At 30.4% G+C, this 26,027-nt stretch overlaps 1 protein-coding gene across 1 annotated transcript in view; it reads right to left on the bottom strand.

Moving 5' to 3' along the window:
* The window catches only part of LOC113512556 (cadherin-86C), a 169,553-nt gene extending 143,879 nt beyond the window's left edge, over positions 1–25,674 (bottom strand). Inside the window, exon 1 of the mRNA XM_052900153.1 lies at positions 25,398–25,674. The gene's annotated coding sequence lies outside the window, so the exon portion shown is untranslated. The remainder of the gene's footprint in view (positions 1–25,397) is intronic.
* Positions 25,675–26,027: the final 353 nt, after the last annotated feature.

Raw genomic sequence — 26,027 nt, 5'->3', positions numbered from 1 at the left:
TATCTTTCATGAAAGTAGCAATAAATAGAAATATATATTTATAATTTTGTAATAGTTATAATCTATATATCTTTAAAAGCATTGTAATATTTATTTTTAACTTACTTTTAATGCTGTTTACAATGTTAAGGTTTGCAAACTGTTCTTGTAACAAATAAACAAATTGCGTATAGCTAATTAATTTGTTTTGGGATTATATGGAATCTTAGTCGTATAAGTTAAATCGATAGGATTAAAGGCAATAAGTTATCTAGTCCATTTTAGACACTAGACAAACCACTTCAATATCTAAAATAAGTAAGACTTCAGATAATTGTAACTATTAGAAAATGCTAAAACGTAGTTTATTTATTGATTTTTTTTTATTATTTATTATAACCACTTGTATTATTATTTACTATAAAATGCCATTAAATATGTTGAATTTAATGACATTGTATGCCATCTGTATATCATCAATAATATCATAACGTTATAAACGTAGAAATGGTTAATTCTGATAAGGTGAATTCCTGTAATATTAAAATCTGATAAAACTAATCAATTCGATGAAAATGACGTAATCAAACGTTTTCACTGAATATACAAAGGTCACTTCCATTATTCATGAGTGATGAAATTGAAGCTATGATTCAGCTATAAATGACCTAGGGCATTTTCACAATGGCTTTTTGTGTCGGACCTTGTAACCGCGCGATATTTCATATTTACTAAATGACTTTTGTAAAACTATTTAACAGTATTACATCGAAATGATGGATAACAGAAATAACAAAATTTATGATAATATCTTAACAATTGAAATATTTCATACTGTGTTTTTAGTAAAAAGTAGCCTATATCTTTTTCCATCCCCTGTAGTATTTATAAATCAAATTCCAAAGTAATTTATTAAGCTGTTTAGGCGCTACGAAGTAAGAAACAAACAAACACTGCCACATTTATTAGTAAGGATTATATGCAATTGTTTTTATTCTTGAAAACTTGAAAATAAAAAAAAACTTTAAATAGAAAATCAGTTGAAGACGTACTTGAAGGAAAATAACCATCGTCTATAGACATAAATTGAAATAAAGATGACACAGAATATGTGTAACTGTACTGCTACAATATTTTTCATGTATTGTCATTTCTGAAAGTTAACGTGTTTTGTCTTTGTACCCTGTAATTTTATTGCTATATTTCAATTCTCAAACAAAAACACAGTCATCAAACAGTTGCTCAGTCGTTATGACATAAGTAGGACAAAACTATTCAGTAGACGACTTTTGAAATAATCGTCAATTGTTCAGCTGTTGATTTTATCGACTGAAAAATGTGGAATTAATATTTTTCTATATAGGTATAAATTGGGAATTAAAATTATTGCCATTATTTTAAGTATGACTTGAATATAAATACAATATATTTAAATTTCTTTTTTGATACTAAACGCGCCGCGATTTCTAATAAATAGTAGCCGTACCTATACCTGAATAAATACAATTCGCTTCGCAAAAAAATAGTGACTTTAATCGTGAGAAAACACAGCGATAAACGACGTGATGTTTCGTATACGTTAGATTGAAAATATTTAAATTTAGAATGCGGAATCGTGTGTTCACGATCGGCAGAAAAAACGGTAGTTTGAATTGTTATAACATTAATATGAAACCAACACGGAAGTAAACTCTACTGATAACAAAAAGAAACATAAAAACGGTTTAAAATTAACAATGACATCGTTTTACGTAATTATAATAATTTAAAATTGTGTTTCACTCAAAAAACTTATTTTGATTGTGGCTAATTATTTTGATTTAAAAAGTAAACCACTAAATCGATTTTGATAAAATTTCTATTGAACCAATTTGTAAATATGTCCTTTCAGTTAAAAAAATAACTTTCCGAATCCGTCTATAAGTGATGGCATTACGAGATAGCAAACACAAAAAAAATACAACTGAATTGTAGTACTCCTTCTTTTTGATATTAATTCAAAATGTAAGGACAAAATGTGAACTTCTTCCTACTGAATGTTACTTTAAAACAAAAAATAAATCAATTCTTAACTAACTTTGGAATTAATTTAATTAGGTATAAACGATTATTAAATAATCTTGAATGAAAATAGGTTGTCTGGAAGAGATTGCTTAACAATAAGGCCTCCTTTTGTATCACTTCTCATTAATATTTACTGTATTTGTTATTTCTCTTTTTACTTGGTGCAATAAAGTGTAAATAAATAAATAAATGATATAAAATAATAATGGAATTATTTTGTTACAGATATATATTATTAAGTGTTAATTAGTAATAGTAATATCATTATATGGAGAAATGTCTAAGCATTCATTTTCTAAAACGGTTACTATAATTATTTATGCCTATTCTCGTTTCCTGAATTAGAAAGAGGATTGACCGCTACTCTGTCCGCCAAAACGGTATAACGCAATTAAATTATGCTATTTTGCATTTAAGTTACGCCTCGTAAAAGGAGAACACGTCTGGAACAATGCATTTCTGGAGTATGTCTATCAGAGCTGATAAGGTGAAGTCGTGACGTTAGGTCACTGTCTTGAGTCAACCCATCGCGTGATGTTCGCTAACGTTAGGAAATAGCTGATACTATCACACGTGTCGGACTGTGATGCCGTATTGGAATTCTAACACGAAAGGGCCCGACTGAGGGTTAAGTTATTCAAATTTGAAGGTCCGCGCAAAAATGGGAAGTGAACCTTCCGTGTTCAACGTCAATAAGACGTCAATTTATAAAATTGATAACTATATTATTTGATTTGTTATGCATATTTGAGTATTTGTGGTAGAATTGATTTATGTGAACCTTGAATTACTATGCAGAATTTTTCAACGAATCTTACAAAAAAGTAGAGAAATAATAAAAATTAAATACAAGAACAAACTAAAATTATTGCGTTACCCTATCAATAATGAATAGTTGTTCTACGAATTATTTTGTGTTTATTATTGACGATTTCAATGTAAAATTTCATATAAAAATCAAATTACTGGTTAGATAACTATTTTGAGTTACTTTGTATAATTGCGCTATCATTAGTATGCTTGTGACTAGCAACATTTAGTACTGAGAACTTACTAAGTACTTAGTAAAGCTCTATTAGTCATCAATCTGTGTTATTAAGTTTGCAATAGTAATAAATAAGTATTAATATTTATACATCTATTCAACTAACAAGCATTTTGCCGTGTGATCCCGGCTTAGAATAGGCCACCGCTTCCTTTTCCGTGGGTATCGTATGAGGCGACTAAGAATTTAACGGTCGAGGGATGGGTGGCAGCGTTCCTCTTAAAATATGACCAAAATAGAACTGCTGTTGCCAACTCGCCTGCTAAACGTGGCAACTATTGGAGCCTCAAGGGGTAGTCTATGTTCAGCAGTGGACAGTTAATTAACGGTTAATTAATGGCTAAAATGGTGATATGATGAACTAGCATTGTGGATATTAGTAAAATAAATAAAGAAAAGCCTCATTCGTTTAAAAAATAAAAATTCTATTTAATGGTTTACAAAGTTCTAATTGAATGTGTATCATTTATTTTATAGTTTATCAAGTTCACCCACTGTATAGGCAGTATCGATCTGTCATTTTGTCTCTTTATATGCACAAGGACATCAACATATTTATAGTGGACGTTTAAAAGATCAATATTGACAAGGATTGTACACTATTTGGCATTCTGTCATAATATGACATATTATTATTGAACACTAGCTGTCCGCCTCGACATCATACGGGTGTAATAAATATATCATCTTCTCTCTCACTTATTCACTCATTGTTTTATATACAGATTTTTCAATTAATTTTTTTTCTTATTTAATATAAGTTTTCAAAGATTTTCTTTAAAAAAAAAAACTTAATCTGACAGTTACAAATAATATAAAATATAGCCAAATAGATGCGGTTATTCAGAGGTGAATGCGCTTAAATACATTCGGCAATTGATTTTTATTTGTATAGATTATGTATACAGAATGTATTAAAAACTAACGTGCAAAATTAATCCTATTGATAGCTAGAATAAACATACAAATATATGTAGAATTTATACAAATATCATTCAGTATCCACTTGAAAATATACCTCTTTCTATTTGAATAAATGTAAATCATAGTCATTATAAAAAACATATGTCTCTGAAGAGGCACAACAAGAATAACAAACAATCATCAAAATTTGTTTAGTATTAAATATATCATATTACATTCACAAAAAAGTAACATACGGTCCAATTGACAACCTTTTCCATTTTAAAGTCGATTATAAAAAATAAGACAATGCAATTTATGGACTTATCGGCTCGTAAATCATTGCAATCAGCGACCGGTCCGGTTACATTTCTTTAATAATGACTCACTGGGCGCTAACGATTTTCCGTCATCGGAACAATTGTACATGAATAATGGAATACACGTATAAAACGACCCAGATCTAAGCAATTCTAGTTCGGCCTCTCTTGACCAGTGGTTTACGCCAAAAACCAGGGCGTGCGCGTATCAACACTATCAACAAATGTTTATTACGTAAAATCACGTGCTTTCAAAGCGGTTTTAGGGTTAAACTTGTTATATGTTACCGCATAATTTTCTTCAATATGATTTATTCGTCACACAATAAAAGCAATGAACTGAAAAGTAGGTGTACGTACCTATTAATTAGAATAAAATAAATTAATATTATATAGAGGAAACATTTGATTTTTTTTTTAATAAATAAACCCAAAAATTTTAAAAATTATTTCACCTGTAGAAACCTACATTCTTAGCCAGTAATATAGGCTGTACTTTACCAGAGGAAGACTTTGTACAAAAGTCGATTGCTTGGGCACCTCTGTTCCATTCGTGTTTCAACCGTGAAGCAGTTGTGTTTGCATGGCTGTGTTTCGATTTGAAGGGTGGGATATGGCGTGAATTTATTGGGTACAGAGGAATAACACCTGAGTCCTCAGGAATGGCAACGCATTTGTATAAAAAAAAATTAAAAATCTCTATTTATTCACCCGTAGCCAGGGCGGGTCGATAGTTGAAGGATAAAAATTAAAGATTGTGTCCCTCAAAAAACAATCGACTTTATTTATGACAAAACTAGTTAAGATTTGATTAGATTTAAAATGTAAACTACTGAACTGATTTTGATAAAACTTTTATTTATTTATTCATTGGTCAATCGACAGTGTTACATATATTTCGTTATACTTAATATAAATATAGTAATATATGCATACCAGTTAAAGATGTATCAATAGGACTAATCTCTAAGTATTTTAAATAAAAAAAGAATAATATTTCAAATTGGTTTATAACTGACAGAGTTGTCAGGTAACAAACATAAAAAAAAACAATCGAATTGAGAACTCACTTCTTTTTGAGTCTGTTAAAAAAACAATTGATTTCTTGCTATTAGGCTTAAACAACTGAACTTATTAAAATTTAATTTAATACAACAATATCCTGTTAAATGTACTTACTTAGGTACTGTCATAATTAGTGCCAGTAATAAATATGCGAGCATATGATTATAGTAAATTTATAGCATGAAAAAGGTTAATTACTATTACATTTAATTTAAGATCTAAAGTCAATTTTCTTGCTTAACAGTGTATAGACTCCCACACATAATTATCTAAGTTAAATTGTACTGTAAGAGTCAAGATAGAAATAGGAAACACACAATTTACTGTATTAGGTTAAGCTCGAATTTATAACTTAGTATTTATTTATTTAATTTTGAGGTTAACACAAAAAGTGACTTTTTAACTGTGTTTATTAGTATATAAAGACAATAAGATTGTCTAATTTTATCTATTACTAACTGTATCTCGCGACTTTACCCGTATGAATCAATAAGTATAAAGTATTCTGAGTGATAAGTTAGGATATAACTTACGTTTGCCAAATTTCGTATAAATCCGTTTAGTAGTTTTGCAATGAAAAACTAACATTCATCTATCCATCTTTACAAACATTCGTATTTGTAATATTCATAGGATTATTAGATTTCCGAATGAGTTAAAAAAAGAGGACCTTCTAAAATTTTATTTCTTGTACCTTAACCATCTCAAATTATATTTTTTGAATGTTAGTATTATACAATATGATCCTCAATTTAATAATTATTTTTTTATAAAAAAAATATAACTGTGTTTTAAAATAAAGTATATACTGTCTTTAACAAGATGAAAGCCAACTGTTTTTATCGAACAAAATCCAATAGTGTTGTACAATTAATTATTAAGTAACATATTTGTGATATAAAAATATTTCAATACGACTAAAGAAGTCATTAGCAAATTAAAATTCCATCCATAAAAATTAATTTTATATTATTCACATGAATACTTAATATATTGGAATAATAATGAACACCATAACCGTATGGTTACTATGCCATCACACGCACTTTTATTGTGTAAGAATTTGGTGCGTAGGACGTTTTTATGTATATTTAAGTCACATTATATATTCACTCAAATATTATTCATAGAAATGTGAAACATGTAATAAATTTATCTTAACAATTAATATGTTTTGACACTTTATACAAATTAAGAATTAAGCTCATAAGAATTTGTTTTCTATAATATAATATCTGTCCTTGGTGAAAAGACTACGAGTATTATGTATAAACAGATAAAAATCTAAATTATTTTATTATAAAAGTAGGAAAATTAAATACAGGACAAAATAAGTAAGTTATATACTACTACGTAAATGAGGAATAAAAGGAAATATAAAGAAAAAACAAACGAGCATTAGCCGTTGAAAGTCTATACTCAATAGAGTGCCGGAACCCAAAGTTTTAGATCAATTTTCTAATAGACTCATAAAATATAAGAAAATCTTCTTCTATCTATATTCTATACTTATAATAAATCTGTAGAGAGGTCAATTCTGTACATGAACTATATTTCCAAAATAACTATCAGGGGGTGATTAGTGATCAATACTGATGCCAAAAATGAAATCAGTAAAATTTTTGTCTGTCTGTCTGTATGTTCATTATAGAAACAAAACTACTCGACGGATTTTAACGAAACTTAGTATAATTATTCTTCATACTCCTGGACAGGTTATAGTATACTTTTCATCACGCTACGATCAATAGGAGCAGAGCAGTGAAGGGAAATATGTCTGTTACATCAAAACCACTGAACCGCGAGGAAGGACATAGACTACTTATTTTACGAAAAACGACGTAAACGCGGACGAAGTCGCGGGCAACAGCTAGTCTATAATAAACATTAATTAATTCTACTATTAAATTGCTTCTAAGTAAAGCAATAAAGTAGCCTATTTTTGTTTCTCATAATTATTTTATATACAAGAAAGAGAGATAGTGGCTCTGTCAATTGTTTATACTTTTCTTCAACAAAAGTATTCATATTAATTTAAATATTTTTTTATTTTATCTATTGAAATATTTGTCTTCTTCTTTTGTACTAAATATCCTATTTGAAAGAAAGTAACAAAACACTTTAATAACTAAAATACGTTCATAGGACGTTTTTGTTTTTATAAACAAAAGAGATAGCATCTAGTATAGACAAAATAACTAACAGCTAATATTTCATACTTTTGCGGAAGAAGTCGCAGACAGAGCTAGTATAAAACGAAATTGATACAAACAAAACAATGGCTTCTGTAAGCCCAACTGATATTTTAAACCAACTGCGGAACCGTGGTACTATTAAACCCTAAGGTCAGTTACCAATCCACGATATAGCCCCATAAACACCCACACGCCAAGCGTTAGAGACTGAGTAATTAAATATTTAATTTAATCAGTCGGTATCTCCTTATAATTGGCTATTTAAATGGTTTATAAAGGGGCACCCGGTCGATACTTACATTAATATATTTTGTGTGAACTCACGATTTTCAGTTCCGACATTGTTTAGGGATACGTGTATCTTAGTTACTTATCGTGTTTCTTAGATGTGTAGGAAGTAGAACGAGCAGTGTAACAGATGTTATAATTTTAATAAATTTTATTTTGAACACTTTAATTATCATAAAAAAGCCGATAACAAAAGTTCATGTTTGTCGTGTCAAACGCATTTTTGGATAACCATATATCATATTATGAATCAATAGTAATATTATAATTGCGAAACTCAGTTTGTTTGTGACCTTTTAGTGTTTTAATGGCTTAACCAATCACTATAAAATTGTGTATACACGTATTATATAAGATGGAAAATGACATAGGATATTTTTTGTTTCGCTAAAAGAATATATTCCAGTTACGCGGACGAAGTCGTGGGTAAAAACTAGTTTACCGAACCTTTAAATTTAGTACCACAATGGCATAAAAACAGAATAAATTATGTATATTGAATAATATTTTTTTTACACAGTATATACGTATTTATAATTAATTGTAAGAAATGTATAGAGATAGAGACATGAATAGAAAATAATTGCAGTCATCATTTTATTCCTCACTATTGAACACCATATCAGGATAATAAATTAAAAAAAAAAAAAGATAATTCTATGAACGATGTACAAATCAACTCTTAATTAGTAATACTGGCAACGAGTAGGCTGCGTGTGCGCAGCATTCTCGTTCGCTTGAAAAGATATCAACGCGAGCGCATGTAACTCTTAATAGGATACAACCAATTACAATTATTATTCCATACCCTTACTAATATTATAAATCTGAAAGTTGGTTTATTTCTTTGTTTTCTTGTTTATCTTAATACTTTAACGCTTTAACCAATCGCTATAAAATTTAGTATATATGTACTATATGTGATGAAGAAGGGCAAAGCCTAAAATTCATTCAGGTCAGTAAACATATTCCGGTCACACGGACGAATCCGTACGTAAAAACTAGTCAATTATAATTTTCAAGTATATATTTCAATCTATTTTAATATATAATAAATATGTTTATCATTCTCTGTTAATTTAACAAGGAACTCTTTTCCTATTAAAAAAAAAAAAAGTTATTTAAAAGAGACATCAATATTTTATGTGCATAATGATAAATTGAGTATTAATTAAGCTAATTCTTTCCAACTAATCTATAAATATGTATTTAGTATAGTGAAAATAATGATTTCATTTAAATATGACAACAATTATCATACTATAACGGGTAATAGCAATTCAAAAGTAATATACATACCGACATAAACAACGGCAGTCTTTGTATAGACTGTAGACACTTTTTCTGACAGTTCTAGATCTTTAAACATCACCATATATACATTTTGTAAAAAAGGTGCATCGTGTTTTGCTAGATGCGTTTGCAACTAAATGACTGCTCGAAGCACTTGTACTCAGTTAAAAAGAGTTCAACGCGGCACAGCGGCGCACGCGCAAGCCAAAGCAATACAAACTTGATTACTGTTTATGAGGGGAATAAAAATGTAAAATCTTTTAATAAGATTGCTTATGTCTTATTATTCTTAGCTTCGATGAGATTGGAAGTTTATTATTAGTTCTTGTAGGTACATAGAGAATTGAGTAAAGAAATCATTTATACATAGAAATATAATCTATACATATTAATAGGTTTGACATGTCTCTACATTTTTTATTATTACTTATAAAAAAATACGGAACAAGTAGTAGGTTTTTTGTCAGTTTGTTTATAATGATATAGTACTTTGCTAATAATTCTTTAGGTACACACAGGTAATGAAGAATAAGTTAAATATAAAATTTAATATACAAATAAATAAATAATAACATTTCTGTAATGTTATAATTTATATTCATATATATGTATATATAATAATTAATTATTAATAAATTTATTAAAAGTTTAGACTGCATAACATAGAGAGAAACTAAACATTTTTAATTCGGTTGGAAATTATCATTGCTCCATTTGTGTCACTTGTCAGTGGATGCTAAAAACTACGATATTAAAAACAGAAACACGTTTCGGCAAGATATTAAAAAAATTAATGGATTACTAGCATCAATCATATTCCTGCTTATAGCAAGTGTGTATTTAAATGAATAGATATTTGAATAATATAATAATAACTATAATGTAATACACATAATAATAGTTTTCTAATTGAATTTACATAAGAAGCGTTGATGCGGTTACTTCTAATATTATAATAATAATAGTTTAACTGAATCGTGAACAATCAATTTAACGGGGCTTTATATTGGATACTCAATTTTCAATCTTATTACAAGGGAATAAGAACGTTATGGAATAATAAATACTATGTGTTCGAGATATCTCACAACACTATATTGATTGCTCATTATATTCTGATGGTGAGAAAAAGAGAGCATATTAATCGAATATGTGTGATATGTATCTTCATGCTAGGGCTTTTACGGGCTAAGCAGAGAAAATTGAGTATTAGAAACATACTTTTTTTTTACAACACAGGGGGCAAACGAGCATGCGGCTCACCAGATGGTTGACTATGGTCACCCACAACACCTACGGCATTGCAGGTGTGCTGCCGGCCTTTTAAGGAATATGCTCTTTTCTTGAAGGTTATGTTGTCGTATCGGTTCGGAAATACTGCTGCTGGAAGTTGATTCCAAAGAGTGGTTGTGCTGGGAGAAAGTTATATCTTTATAAAGATATTTTCAGTCAGTTAAATTTTATACTATCAGATATCTAAGATCTATATAGAATTTAAAAAACCTGCTACGACAAAACATCGTAACCTTAGAAAAGAAAGTGCGAAATTTTCGGAAGGTATAATTATAAAGGTAACAAAATAGTTACATGAAAATGTTTTAGGCTTATTTTTTAAAGAAAAAGCTCCATCTAGATATGTTTGATCTATATTGTACCATGCATAAAACTAATTTTATATAATACGATGCATTTAAAAGATCTCTCACGCTGAGGGCATAATATTAACGGATTAGTTTACATATATAGGTGGATTATACGAAATATAATTTGTAAAATGGATTTTTTTACTACCATAGGTCAACCGAAATCTTCCCAATACCTAAATCACATTCTTTCACATATGCTTATATATCAAGTATTTTTATACAGAGATTTAATCACATTGTAGAGATGCCATTCATCACATTAAATTTAATTTCATGGTCTGTCAATTACAAAGCGCGTGCAATTAAGCCGATAAAAGGTATTAACAAGCATGATTGCAAACTTGTTACGAATATCTAAAAGTATATTGCACTATCAAATAGATATATATTTATATATATATTATTCATGTGGTAGGTTATTATCCTTAGTACGTCGTAAAAGGCGAGTAAGGGAACTGGGCACAATACACTGGTGTCAGAGATGGTAAATTCGAAATAAAACCCCATAATAAGCTGCCTGTACAGCACTGTAATAAAGACTATATCTACCTCTTACGGGAAAATACTTGTGCCTAACTTTAATGGGTTTTTAACTATTAAGAATATATATTTTAGAGCCAACAGAAGATTTTGATAAAACCTCTATGGGGCCAATATGTAAGTATATACTATATATTTTAGATAAAGGGATTATTTTCTAATTCCGTTTACAACAGACGGAATTATAAAGTAACAGATATAAAAAAATTACAACCGAATTGAAACCTCCTTTTTGAAGTCGGTTGAAAAAAATATAAATAAAACCTGCGAATATTACAATTATGAACATTTCTAAAAATGTATGTATATTAGAGTGTTTTTTTTTTTATTTATGCTTAAATGTGTGGATAGATTTAAATGAAATTTTGTTTAAATATGGAACAAGTTCTGATTCTCTTTCACAAGGCGTCTAATTTTTTAAATAAAAATTATTAAAATAAAAATAAATATCAAAACCAATAGCGGTCTCTAAAACTCATTAGAAAGGTCAGAAATTCCACAAGTTTTTATCCTGATTCATACAGGTAATTCAAATGTATAACAGCATGTCAGTGGATGTTAGTGGCTCAGGGCCGTTCCTTATGGCAGTCTATGGGGGAGGCCTATGCTCAGCAATGAACAGATAATGGCTGATATGATAATAATAAAGGGAATATTGGCGGACTACAGGTAATAACTATAAATTAAATAGTGTAATAATAAACCCAATAAATAAAAGTAATAATATAGTACAAGTTCAATAAATAAATCTCTAAGATATAAAAGTAAGGGGCGGTCTTTGAGTGCGTGATAGTTTCTTATAAATGACGTAAGTTTTGCGTAGAGCGTCAGAGTTATGACGTAAGTACTTTTGTTTCCTTTTACTACTATATTATGCAGTAACTTTTGCCTGCGACTTTATCCGCGTGACAGGGATATGTTCACTGACCGGGACAATAAGTAGCCTATAGCCTTATGCATTGCATATAGTATGTGTATACCAAATTTTATAGTGATTGGATAAGTCATTAAGATGACATAAGTTAACAAACAAACAAACTAATTTTCACATTTATAACTATATATTACTGGACAAGATTATTAATGTTTCGTTTGTTTGTAAATTCGTATTTGGGAATGGAATTTTATACATATTTTATATAAAAATTACTCATTTCTGCTAAAGATTGATTTATTGTATTTTGAGCTTAAGCTTTCATTTAAACTATTTGTAACGTTGCAAAAATTAATGGATAAATTTATTATTTTAAACAATAATCATTTATAGATAATAACGTAGATGTATATCAGACTTTAAGAGCATATTCCAAATAGCTCCTAACTCAAAATATTAACAAATTTACTCATTAAAAGTATTAATATGTGTTATTTGACTATTTTTTAAATCAATTTTTCTGTATACGTCAAAGATTTAACGCATATAACTCAGAAATAATTGGTGCCATTTCTCCGCCACGCGCTCATAAGTACGCTACCTAAAACAGCCATCCCGCAGCTAGTTGGCAGTCAAGCTACGTCCGCGGTGTAACGAGAGGCTGGACTAGTCATTGTTGTGATAAGTGTATACTGATCGCCATTTAGATAGTCCGGTGTGGCGGCCACGATCGCGCCATCTCCGTCAGTGTGCACCATCCGATACTGCCGTGCATCTAGATGAGTGTGTTGACTCTATTTGTCATTTGGCCGATGGCGTGTTAGATTAGACCATGGTTAATACATGAAGTTTTTCCTCGAATAGTGAATTTATGGGAACATTAACAACCTTAAATGACTTACGGCTTGTGACGGTTCGCCTATAGTACAATAGGTTTAATACCATAAGTACATAGAAAAGAAACAGGGGTTCCTATGGGTGACCGCTGCGAAAGCCGAGCTATTTAATATAAACAAACTTTAAAGTCAAGGTTCACAATAGTATACAGAGAAGACGTTACCATATATGAAATATTGACACAGAAGGGAAACTCCTTTGATGTGTTTCCAGAGTGTAGTGGACGTCACAAGAAAATTAAATAAATTAAACAAAAATATATTATATTTTATATTAACCAAATTATAGTTTACCTTTTTCTCATCAGGTGTAAAAAAGATGCATATAACACAGTTTAATAAGGTTTATGAGAGCCTTTAAAGTTTTATAAATTCGATAATCAATTTAATATAAAATACCAAAATACGTTAACATATAATTAAATTGAATTTAAAGAAAAGTTCAGTTCGAATAATAGGCTAAATCCGATTATTGAAATATCTACCCTTCGGTGACATAATCTATGACGTTACTAGGTGAGAAAAAAAAAATAGAAAGAAAAGGAGAGACGGCAGATCGGCGGGCGCGCGGGGGTCGCTTTTTAGGAATTGCGGAGTAAAGAAAAAAAAAAAGGACGGCAAATGGCGCGGGAGTCGTGTTTTAGGGATTGCGCAATAAAATAAAAAAGTGACTGGGATATGGACCTAGGAGTGACTGGATCGATGAAGGGGTTTGAGATCTTAGTGTATCACTATCGATTGAATGTGTGAAATTAGTCAATGGAAGACTGGAGAATCCGGTGAGCTTGTTCCATTTATTACTACGTGGTTGGATTTTTGACTGTGATCGCAGGCAATGTCTATACTTAATATTTCCACCAACTATTGAAATACATATTTACTAGAGTCAATATAAGCTTAGGTAATGCGTTTAATCTTTAAATATTATCACATTTGATAATATTTTGACTTTAATATAACGATGATGATGAATAATCTATATGATGATATATATCTATGTTATTCTATTCATATACAAAACCCTAATTAGACATTTGTTTAGTAGAACTTTATCACTTTGATTCAGTGAAGCTGATGTAAACTTAGGTTCCACTATTACAAAATTGTTGTACTTGTTTAGATTTGGAGATTACTTTAGGAATTAACTATCAAGCTATTATAACACCTATATAAAGACAGCTTATTATTTAATATAAAATTATTTATTTATAACGGACAGGCAAGCTAAAGTTATTATAGGTTGATCAGGGAGTTAGTGGATGCAGGGCTCGGGCCGTTCCTTGTAATAGTGTGTGGGAATTGCCTGTATTCAGTTGTGGATTGATGATGGTTGAGACGATGATGATGATGGAATAGTTGTATTTATTACACTATTACAGTGTTGGTTTGGAATTTCTGTGCATGCTTAACGTCCCATGGTGAAATGTTTTCATACCATTGCTCGGTCGACTGAACTAATAATTCTTTTGTATACGTCTAATTACCCATGATTACATGTGGGGATTTGTTTTACACCAGATGTCCAAAGAAACAGCTTAACTGTTGCATGTAATATTATGTGAATGTAATACTTTTAATACATTATTAATTGTGTTATTAGATAAATTCATGTGACTGTGGGGTGTTTATGGTAAACAAGCCTGTATTGTTTAAATAGATATTTTGTCTTGATTTATTATAAACTTTAATATTGCTTTTATTGTAGTGAGCAAGCTGACAATAACAACTCTTTGTATATTACTGCTTTTAATAATATTTAATTATATTGATATTATAGGTGTGGATTTATTTCCTAATGGTAATAAATGTACTAAAGGATTCTCTGACTATAGTTACTCTTAACTAGGTATGAGGTACAGTATAAAATTAGTACTAAATGACAAGTGTGAGTTATTTATTATTTATTATATTATTTTACTCATATTTAGGAAGAAAGTTGTCATAGCGATAAGGTTTGTATGTGTGTTGTTTATTCATGCTATATTGACTAGACAAGTTCAGACAGGGTTAAAATTAGTGAATCTTTATTGGATTTATATTTAATATACATGTTTTGAATATTTATGGGAATAGTATGGAGATATACGGGTAGTAAAATATAATATTAGTATTTTATAAATTTAATTATTGAGTTATATGTTTATGTCGGACTGTGTCCGAGGAGATATTATCCTATTAATATCGGGTTAGGACAATTACTTTAAATATTAATAAAGCAAACACTAACACTGATTATTCACTTCTTTAATGAATTTACATTAGAGGTTAGAAATTAAATAGATAGCATATTGGGAAAATCTTCACCACACATGTATTTGAGGAATGTTCTTGATAATTGGTGCTGTGTGTATATATTATTGCAAGTACAATTGCAATAAGAATGTTGAACTTCTAATCTTCTGTTCATTCTTGAATTTGAAAGTGGGCTTGGCTTACTGATATGAATATAAAACTGCAGCATTACTGGATACTATTGGTTATTTCTGGTGTAAACCATGATTATTTATGTCACTGATAATTTAGTTGTATATTACGGTTGATATATGATGATTTTATATTTAATTATATTAAACAAATACAAATGGGCAAACTTGCTGGTATTTGTTACGTTGACAGTTGTGATAGATAATCAAAATTCAATTCAATACATCAATACGTCATTCAATACGTCATTAATGTGACAGATGTCAAACAAAAGGAGATTATACACGTTATGATTCTATATCTAAGTCTATAGAAAATTTATATAATTTTCTGTTATTTTATAATAACTGTAGGGGAAATATTGGAATTATTTATATGAGAAATTTCACTTAAATGATATGATAATTATTTAAAGACCTAATTTCTTAGGGATTTAATCATGATGATTTAAACACTAAAACACTTGTTTATCTGAGAAATCCTCTTAGTAAATAGGTTTACTAAGACACTAAATGGAAGTAGATATAGTATAACTATAGTACAGCTACAATAATTGTATGGGACTCACTGTCCTTTCTATACAAATATATATTTAATCTATATCTTTCACATTATAATTATGCAATATATTGCCTCTACTACTACAACATACACAAATAGGACTTATTGTCCTTCCTATATACCTATATATAATAATTGACCTAGCACTTTAATGTGTAATTTATCAGTACTTATGACAACAACCAATTAGGACTTATAGTCCTCTCTATAAAGCTACATAATTATTTAATCTGATTATTTCACAATGTGATTAATCAAACCTCTACAAATATTACAAAAGATCTCTATTACTCTCAACACAATAATAGCTTGTTGGACTTAGTGTCCTCAAACTTATAGAAAACCCAACTGGTTATTTCACGAGACGTTGTTAACTTGTGATTAATCAGTGTCTCTTAAAGGACTTATAGTTCCTTTAGATATATCTCTCTGAATAAATAATTGGTTAATTCACAATGTGGTTAATCAACAATAATATTATATATAATTGACTGGACTTATAGTTCATTCAATAGCACTCATTACTTTTAGTAGCTCTCGACCTATGGGTTGGACTACTCGTTCTTAGGCTCTGGCCTAATCAACAGATGTAACTTGAACCTTGAGTATTCTTGGTATTAAGTAAATAATATTAAATTGACAATGCTATGTTATGATATAGCAATTATCAACATTATATGGCTTGGCCAATTCCAGGGTGTGGAAGGTATCCCCTATCACACAAATCTTCATCTCTATCGGACTGTCTTCACAGGTGATCTCTAATGTCACATTATAGAGCCGAAGGGTTATGTCCCATCAAAGTAGGTTCTGGTGTCTGGGTGATCTCGCTTCTTGGTCTGATCTCTTGTGGAGCCGAAGGGAAACCCCCATTGAGTAAGCTCGTAACAGGGTGACGCTGGGAAACAGTTTCGTACTGTTAGTGGGTGATCTCTATGTCGCCATATAGGACTGAAAGGGTCATCGCCCATGAGTAAGCTCTCGTGTCGGAGTGATCCTGGGATTTCAGTTCCGATCCGTTTGCCTCTGGCAAACACTAATTTATACTGGAAGCATCGTGGGGCTGGTGGAGCCACTGTAATGTTGAAGTAAATGTACTTATGTTTGGTTTGGAACTGAGAATACTCATGCCCTTATTACCATCAGAGTGCATTAATAAATAGTAATACCCTTCCCTACCTTTTTGGAGGAAGAGTTATAGATAGTTGGAAAGTCTTCCACTGGTCCGGGCGTGTGAGGGGCCCGACCGCTCCCCCATTTTTTTATTATTACAGTTGTTCTGTAATTTACTATTAAATTAACATAACTTCCTAGTTACATGAATTATGAGTATAATTCATTAATTATTCTTAATCCTTAAAGATTTATCAATCATCTTCATAATTTAACTCCTGTCATATACCAATTAAAGAACCTTTTGGTTATTACACACACAACGGGTCCTACATTACTAGACGATCACACATTTATTTATCTGGCCAGATGATCAAGTGTTCTACTATAAAATCTGTTCAATATTAAGTGTTTATTGTAAGGGTTTATATGATTCATAAAATGTTTGGGGTGTATAAGGCAATATAGGTATGGGGTTATATTGAGGGTGTTAGGCCATTCTTTAGGGTAGGTTTTCATTATATTTTCATGGGTTTTCATTAGGTTAAGTCTTTTCTTAGGCTTTGTAGGTTTTCCATGTGTAGGTTAGTAGAGAGGGTAGTTATTATATAAAGGGGTACACACGCAAAGGGGGGGGGGGGACCATCACAATTGGTGCCGTGACCAGGATATAATTGGTTCATGGCTATTTACATATCAGATCAATAAGAACACTTGGTCACAATTGGAGCTTGTGACTTCAGGGATTGGTTATTAAAATATGAAGGAGTATAAAGTTAAACAGTAATATCTGTTAATAGTATAACTCAAAACAACTTTGATGATTATGATTAAATAATTATACCGTCATAGATCTAGGATTTGGACCTAATTTCATGATTTCATGTCTATAGGTAAATAGCCTATTTAACTGTTATCTCATGTTCTTAGGATTTAATTTACCAAATTCATTCAGTGGTCACCTATTGGAGTCAATTATACAACAAATTTACATGATTTGGTTTATATTTTATTTTACTCTATATCAATTGAGTAAATAATATTAAGTATTACACTAATAGGTACATAACAATAGTAGTGAGGATAGCTTACTAGGTTATATTCAGTTCACATTGATCTAATTTTATGCTATAGGACACATTTATTATTCTTTTGCTTCATTAATTCTCAATACTTACTGAACTATTAATTTAACATTATATAAATTTTATAAACAATAATTATGCTATAATGACTTATACATAAAATTTATTAAATTCTTTTTATTGTGAAAGTAATTATTTAAGATGAATTAATGACATTATTTATTTCTGAGGAAATTATTGACTTTTATTTCATAAACTTTTATGATGCAGTAACATTGATTATATATATAAAAAAAAAATAAAAAATAAAATAATTATGATTTAATTTTAATTTAGGGTGTTTAAATAGCTTATATAATGTTTTATAGGGGGTTTCAAATTGAAAGTTAGACGTTTCATAAAATATCATTAAGGTTAGTTAGGGCCTTTAGTTACTTTATTTGATTACCTAAATTTGAAAATTTAATTAGGTGTTTTCATGTTGTTAAATTTAATTCCAACAATTTATTAGGATGCTATTATAATATTTTATTTATGGTTCTATACATAATTTCTTTATTCCACTTTACAATTATATTTCAGATTTTATTTGATTATTCGCTTATTTTGACTTAGACACTTATTATAAAAAAAAAAAAAAAAAAAAACTTTATACTTATATCAGAGGGAGATTTTGTAGGTTATTTATACATATACACTCTTTACATGCCTAAGCATTTTACATACTTAGATGTTGCGCACACTTAGTTATTTTGCTCTTTGTAATTGCACATAACACAAGACATTTGTATCTTTTTAAATGATAATTTATTGTACAAAATAAATTAATTGATGTATCTAATATAGTTGGTTGTATTTATGTTGGGTTTGCTGTTGTGATCTTTTGGAGGAGGCGATGGGGGGTGTCTATCTACCTATCTAATGGGGTTACATAATATTTTATTATAAAACTTATTGATCATGTTATTTCTGAGAGTATTAAGAAATAGTCATTGGTAATTTAAGTATATTAAAAAAAATTAAAGAGAATTTATTAAAAGAGTTTTAAATTATGGGGGCCGTTTGTATTATTTTATGCAACATATTTATAAAAGTCTTAAAATTGGGGGGCCGTGAAAAATTTGTCAGACAGGGGGGCCGGTGGTGATAAATTATTATTTATATAAGCTTTACTTCTATGATTAAAATTAATAAATAAAAATTAAATTTATTTGAATTTTCTTAGGGACTATTATATTTTTTATTCAATGAACACTAGGTTTATTTCTTAGATAAAATATGTATTTGTGGTTAACTTAGACGTTTTATAAAGTTTTATTCATGTTGTTTGAATTTATTTTAACAAATTTACTTGAACATCTTCATTTTAATATTTAATTATATGTTAATAAATAATTAAAATATTTTCAACTATTGGGATATTCTAGTTATGCTTTTAGTTACATAGCAATTATCTTTCAATTGAATGTATGTACTAGGGATTTTATCTAATCATTTATTTACATTTAGACAATTATTTTAGGATTCTCTTTTTTTTTCATTTATTACATTTTAATGCTTAGATTTTTCACTTAATTTCGCTTTAGGTTTTCTACTTAGGCTCTTTCGTTTGCTGATACGTTATACTCATACATTTAGGCTTTTATTATGAATTTCCACATAGATGTTTAACTTGTATCTTCTAATAGATACTTTATCTAAATTTACTGATACAAATAGAGTATCTGTTAGGTTCTTTACTTGAAGCTCTTCATATATTCAGGTTTTATACATTTAGACTCTTCATATACTTAGGTTTTTCAAACATTTAGGTTTTATAGATTCCTTTACACACAATTAGGATTGTATTCATTTATGCTGTTTATGACATTGTAATTACATGCATTGAATTTATTACATATAAAACTTATCTTGTTGTAATTATCACTCCGGTAAACTTCTTGATAATTAGGGGGCCGGATGTGACGGTTCGCTATATAGGGAAATAGATTTAATATGGTAATGTCAAAAAGGGAGGGAGAGCACAACAGAATATTTGTAATTATCAATCCGGTAAACTCCTTGATAATTAGGAGGCCGGATGTGACGGTTCGCCTATAGTACAATAGGTTTAATACCATAAGTACATAGAAAAGAAACAGGGGTTCCTATGGGTGACCGCTGCGAAAGCCGAGCTATTTAATATAAACAAACTTTAAAGTCAAGGTTCACAATAGTATACAGAGAAGACGTTACCATATATGAAATATTGACACAGAAGGGAAACTCCTTTGATGTGTTTCCAGAGTGTAGTGGACGTCACAAGAAAATTAAATAAATTAAACAAAAATATATTATATTTTATATTAACCAAATTATAGTTTACCTTTTTCTCATCAGGTGTAAAAAAGATGCATATAACACAGTTTAATAAGGTTTATGAGAGCCTTTAAAGTTTTATAAATTCGATAATCAATTTAATATAAAATACCAAAATACGTTAACATATAATTAAATTGAATTTAAAGAAAAGTTCAGTTCGAATAATAGGCTAAATCCGATTATTGAAATATCTACCCTTCGGTGACATAATCTATGACGTTACTAGGTGAGAAAAAAAAAATAGAAAGAAAAGGAGAGACGGCAGATCGGCGGGCGCGCGGGGGTCGCTTTTTAGGAATTGCGCAAGAAAAAAAAGAAAAAAAAAAATGGTGCAGGAGTCGTGTTTTAGGGATTGCGCAATAAAATAAAAAAGTGACTGGGATATGGACCTAGGAGTGACTGGATCGATGAAGGGGTTTGAGATCTTAGTGTATCACTATCGATTGAATGTGTGAAATTAGTCAATGGAAGACTGGAGAATCCGGTGAGCTTGTTCCATTTATTACTACGTGGTTGGATTTTTGACTGTGATCGCAGGCAATGTCTATACTTAATATTTCCACCAACTATTGAAATACATATTTACTAGAGTCAATATAAGCTTAGGTAATGCGTTTAATCTTTAAATATTATCACATTTGATAATATTTTGACTTTAATATAACGATGATGATGAATAATCTATATGATGATATATATCTATGTTATTCTATTCATATACAAAACCCTAATTAGACATTTGTTTAGTAGAACTTTATCACTTTGATTCAGTGAAGCTGATGTAAACTTAGGTTCCACTATTACAAAATTGTTGTACTTGTTTAGATTTGGAGATTACTTTAGGAATTAACTATCAAGCTATTATAACACCTATATAAAGACAGCTTATTATTTAATATAAAATTATTTATTTATAACGGACAGGCAAGCTAAAGTTATTATAGGTTGATCAGGGAGTTAGTGGATGCAGGGCTCGGGCCGTTCCTTGTAATAGTGTGTGGGAATTGCCTGTATTCAGTTGTGGATTGATGATGGTTGAGACGATGATGATGATGGAATAGTTGTATTTATTACACTATTACAGTGTTGGTTTGGAATTTCTGTGCATGCTTAACGTCCCATGGTGAAATGTTTTCATACCATTGCTCGGTCGACTGAACTAATAATTCTTTTGTATACGTCTAATTACCCATGATTACATGTGGGGATTTGTTTTACACCAGATGTCCAAAGAAACAGCTTAACTGTTGCATGTAATATTATGTGAATGTAATACTTTTAATACATTATTAATTGTGTTATTAGATAAATTCATGTGACTGTGGGGTGTTTATGGTAAACAAGCCTGTATTGTTTAAATAGATATTTTGTCTTGATTTATTATAAACTTTAATATTGCTTTTATTGTAGTGAGCAAGCTGACAATAACAACTCTTTGTATATTACTGCTTTTAATAATATTTAATTATATTGATATTATAGGTGTGGATTTATTTCCTAATGGTAATAAATGTACTAAAGGATTCTCTGACTATAGTTACTCTTAACTAGGTATGAGGTACAGTATAAAATTAGTACTAAATGACAAGTGTGAGTTATTTATTATTTATTATATTATTTTACTCATATTTAGGAAGAAAGTTGTCATAGCGATAAGGTTTGTATGTGTGTTGTTTATTCATGCTATATTGACTAGACAAGTTCAGACAGGGTTAAAATTAGTGAATCTTTATTGGATTTATATTTAATATACATGTTTTGAATATTTATGGGAATAGTATGGAGATATACGGGTAGTAAAATATAATATTAGTATTTTATAAATTTAATTATTGAGTTATATGTTTATGTCGGACTGTGTCCGAGGAGATATTATCCTATTAATATCGGGTTAGGACAATTACTTTAAATATTAATAAAGCAAACACTAACACTGATTATTCACTTCTTTAATGAATTTACATTAGAGGTTAGAAATTAAATAGATAGCATATTGGGAAAATCTTCACCACACATGTATTTGAGGAATGTTCTTGATAATTGGTGCTGTGTGTATATATTATTGCAAGTACAATTGCAATAAGAATGTTGAACTTCTAATCTTCTGTTCATTCTTGAATTTGAAAGTGGGCTTGGCTTACTGATATGAATATAAAACTGCAGCATTACTGGATACTATTGGTTATTTCTGGTGTAAACCATGATTATTTATGTCACTGATAATTTAGTTGTATATTACGGTTGATATATGATGATTTTATATTTAATTATATTAAACAAATACAAATGGGCAAACTTGCTGGTATTTGTTACGTTGACAGTTGTGATAGATAATCAAAATTCAATTCAATACATCAATACGTCATTCAATACGTCATTAATGTGACAGATGTCAAACAAAAGGAGATTATACACGTTATGATTCTATATCTAAGTCTATAGAAAATTTATATAATTTTCTGTTATTTTATAATAACTGTAGGGGAAATATTGGAATTATTTATATGAGAAATTTCACTTAAATGATATGATAATTATTTAAAGACCTAATTTCTTAGGGATTTAATCATGATGATTTAAACACTAAAACACTTGTTTATCTGAGAAATCCTCTTAGTAAATAGGTTTACTAAGACACTAAATGGAAGTAGATATAGTATAACTATAGTACAGCTACAATAATTGTATGGGACTCACTGTCCTTTCTATACAAATATATATTTAATCTATATCTTTCACATTATAATTATGCAATATATTGCCTCTACTACTACAACATACACAAATAGGACTTATTGTCCTTCCTATATACCTATATATAATAATTGACCTAGCACTTTAATGTGTAATTTATCAGTACTTATGACAACAACCAATTAGGACTTATAGTCCTCTCTATAAAGCTACATAATTATTTAATCTGATTATTTCACAATGTGATTAATCAAACCTCTACAAATATTACAAAAGATCTCTATTACTCTCAACACAATAATAGCTTGTTGGACTTAGTGTCCTCAAACTTATAGAAAACCCAACTGGTTATTTCACGAGACGTTGTTAACTTGTGATTAATCAGTGTCTCTTAAAGGACTTATAGTTCCTTTAGATATATCTCTCTGAATAAATAATTGGTTAATTCACAATGTGGTTAATCAACAATAATATTATATATAATTGACTGGACTTATAGTTCATTCAATAGCACTCATTACTTTTAGTAGCTCTCGACCTATGGGTTGGACTACTCGTTCTTAGGCTCTGGCCTAATCAACAGATGTAACTTGAACCTTGAGTATTCTTGGTATTAAGTAAATAATATTAAATTGACAATGCTATGTTATGATATAGCAATTATCAACATTATATGGCTTGGCCAATTCCAGGGTGTGGAAGGTATCCCCTATCACACAAATCTTCATCTCTATCGGACTGTCTTCACAGGTGATCTCTAATGTCACATTATAGAGCCGAAGGGTTATGTCCCATCAAAGTAGGTTCTGGTGTCTGGGTGATCTCGCTTCTTGGTCTGATCTCTTGTGGAGCCGAAGGGAAACCCCCATTGAGTAAGCTCGTAACAGGGTGACGCTGGGAAACAGTTTCGTACTGTTAGTGGGTGATCTCTATGTCGCCATATAGGACTGAAAGGGTCATCGCCCATGAGTAAGCTCTCGTGTCGGAGTGATCCTGGGATTTCAGTTCCGATCCGTTTGCCTCTGGCAAACACTAATTTATACTGGAAGCATCGTGGGGCTGGTGGAGCCACTGTAATGTTGAAGTAAATGTACTTATGTTTGGTTTGGAACTGAGAATACTCATGCCCTTATTACCATCAGAGTGCATTAATAAATAGTAATACCCTTCCCTACCTTTTTGGAGGAAGAGTTATAGATAGTTGGAAAGTCTTCCACTGGTCCGGGCGTGTGAGGGGCCCGACCGCTCCCCCATTTTTTTATTATTACAGTTGTTCTGTAATTTACTATTAAATTAACATAACTTCCTAGTTACATGAATTATGAGTATAATTCATTAATTATTCTTAATCCTTAAAGATTTATCAATCATCTTCATAATTTAACTCCTGTCATATACCAATTAAAGAACCTTTTGGTTATTACACACACAACGGGTCCTACATTACTAGACGATCACACATTTATTTATCTGGCCAGATGATCAAGTGTTCTACTATAAAATCTGTTCAATATTAAGTGTTTATTGTAAGGGTTTATATGATTCATAAAATGTTTGGGGTGTATAAGGCAATATAGGTATGGGGTTATATTGAGGGTGTTAGGCCATTCTTTAGGGTAGGTTTTCATTATATTTTCATGGGTTTTCATTAGGTTAAGTCTTTTCTTAGGCTTTGTAGGTTTTCCATGTGTAGGTTAGTAGAGAGGGTAGTTTTTATATAAAAGGGGTACACACACAGGGGGGGGGGACCATCACAGGCTACATAATAAGCGAATAATTTAAAGTAAACTAGACATATATTAAAGTACAGCAAAAATCATAATAGTAAAAGTATATTTCTGTAAATACAAATAAAATAGTTATAGATGTTTATCATTATGCAAATGACTACGTATTTAATGCATAAAATTAATGATAACAAAGAGTCCTAAAGAAACTCTTACAATAATGTCACCCTTAAAGCAACAAAAGTATATTGTTAAGCAATTTCGTACAGAATACAAAGACAAAGAAACAAAATCTGATACAACTAAATCGAAGTCAGTACTTACTGTTATCACGCAACAATTACGAAAGCTTTAGTTATCAACTATTATGTAAAAGAGGGCGCACTCGCGCCGCCACTCCGCGGTACTTTCGCTCCAGACTCCCGCCAAAACCGCCCCACACCCCCACGTTATCGAAGTGCACTGTCTATTCACACAGTCAGTCAACACAGTCCACTGCAAAAGTTTGTATTTGTAAGTTTCGTAAACGTGTTGCGCGCGCCGGAGTGTGCGGCGCGCGTCCGCTTTCTTAGTGGGCCGGTGCCGTACTAGTTGTGAAGTGGCGAGCCGAGAACCGGCCGACTGTGGCTACCGACTTGAGGACAGCCGCGCGGCCGCCAGTCCCTGTACAGTACACGAACCCTAGGCCAGCCCTGACACACCACATAAGAAACTTATAGGACCTTACCACTACACCCTCATCCGACGCTGTATAGCGCGCCGACTTTTTGTAACGGCCGGATTATGCGCCTTCGAAACTCTCTGGAGTAGTCTACGACGCTAACGTATTCTTTTAGCTATAAACTTCGAGGTACAAAGCTTTTCAATAAACATTGACTGCTATAAAATGCCATCAACAGCGCGCGGCCCATTCGACATTGCTAACCTTACATGATAAATAAAACTTATTCCTGT

Source organism: Galleria mellonella, unplaced genomic scaffold (assembly GCF_026898425.1).
Source record: "Galleria mellonella isolate WM207_F2 unplaced genomic scaffold, CSIRO_AGI_GalMel_v1 utg64, whole genome shotgun sequence".
In the NCBI taxonomy this organism is placed as follows: domain Eukaryota; kingdom Metazoa; phylum Arthropoda; class Insecta; order Lepidoptera; family Pyralidae; genus Galleria; species Galleria mellonella.
Note: the sequence above shows the minus strand (reverse complement) of the source record. Positions and strands in the feature narration are given on the sequence as shown.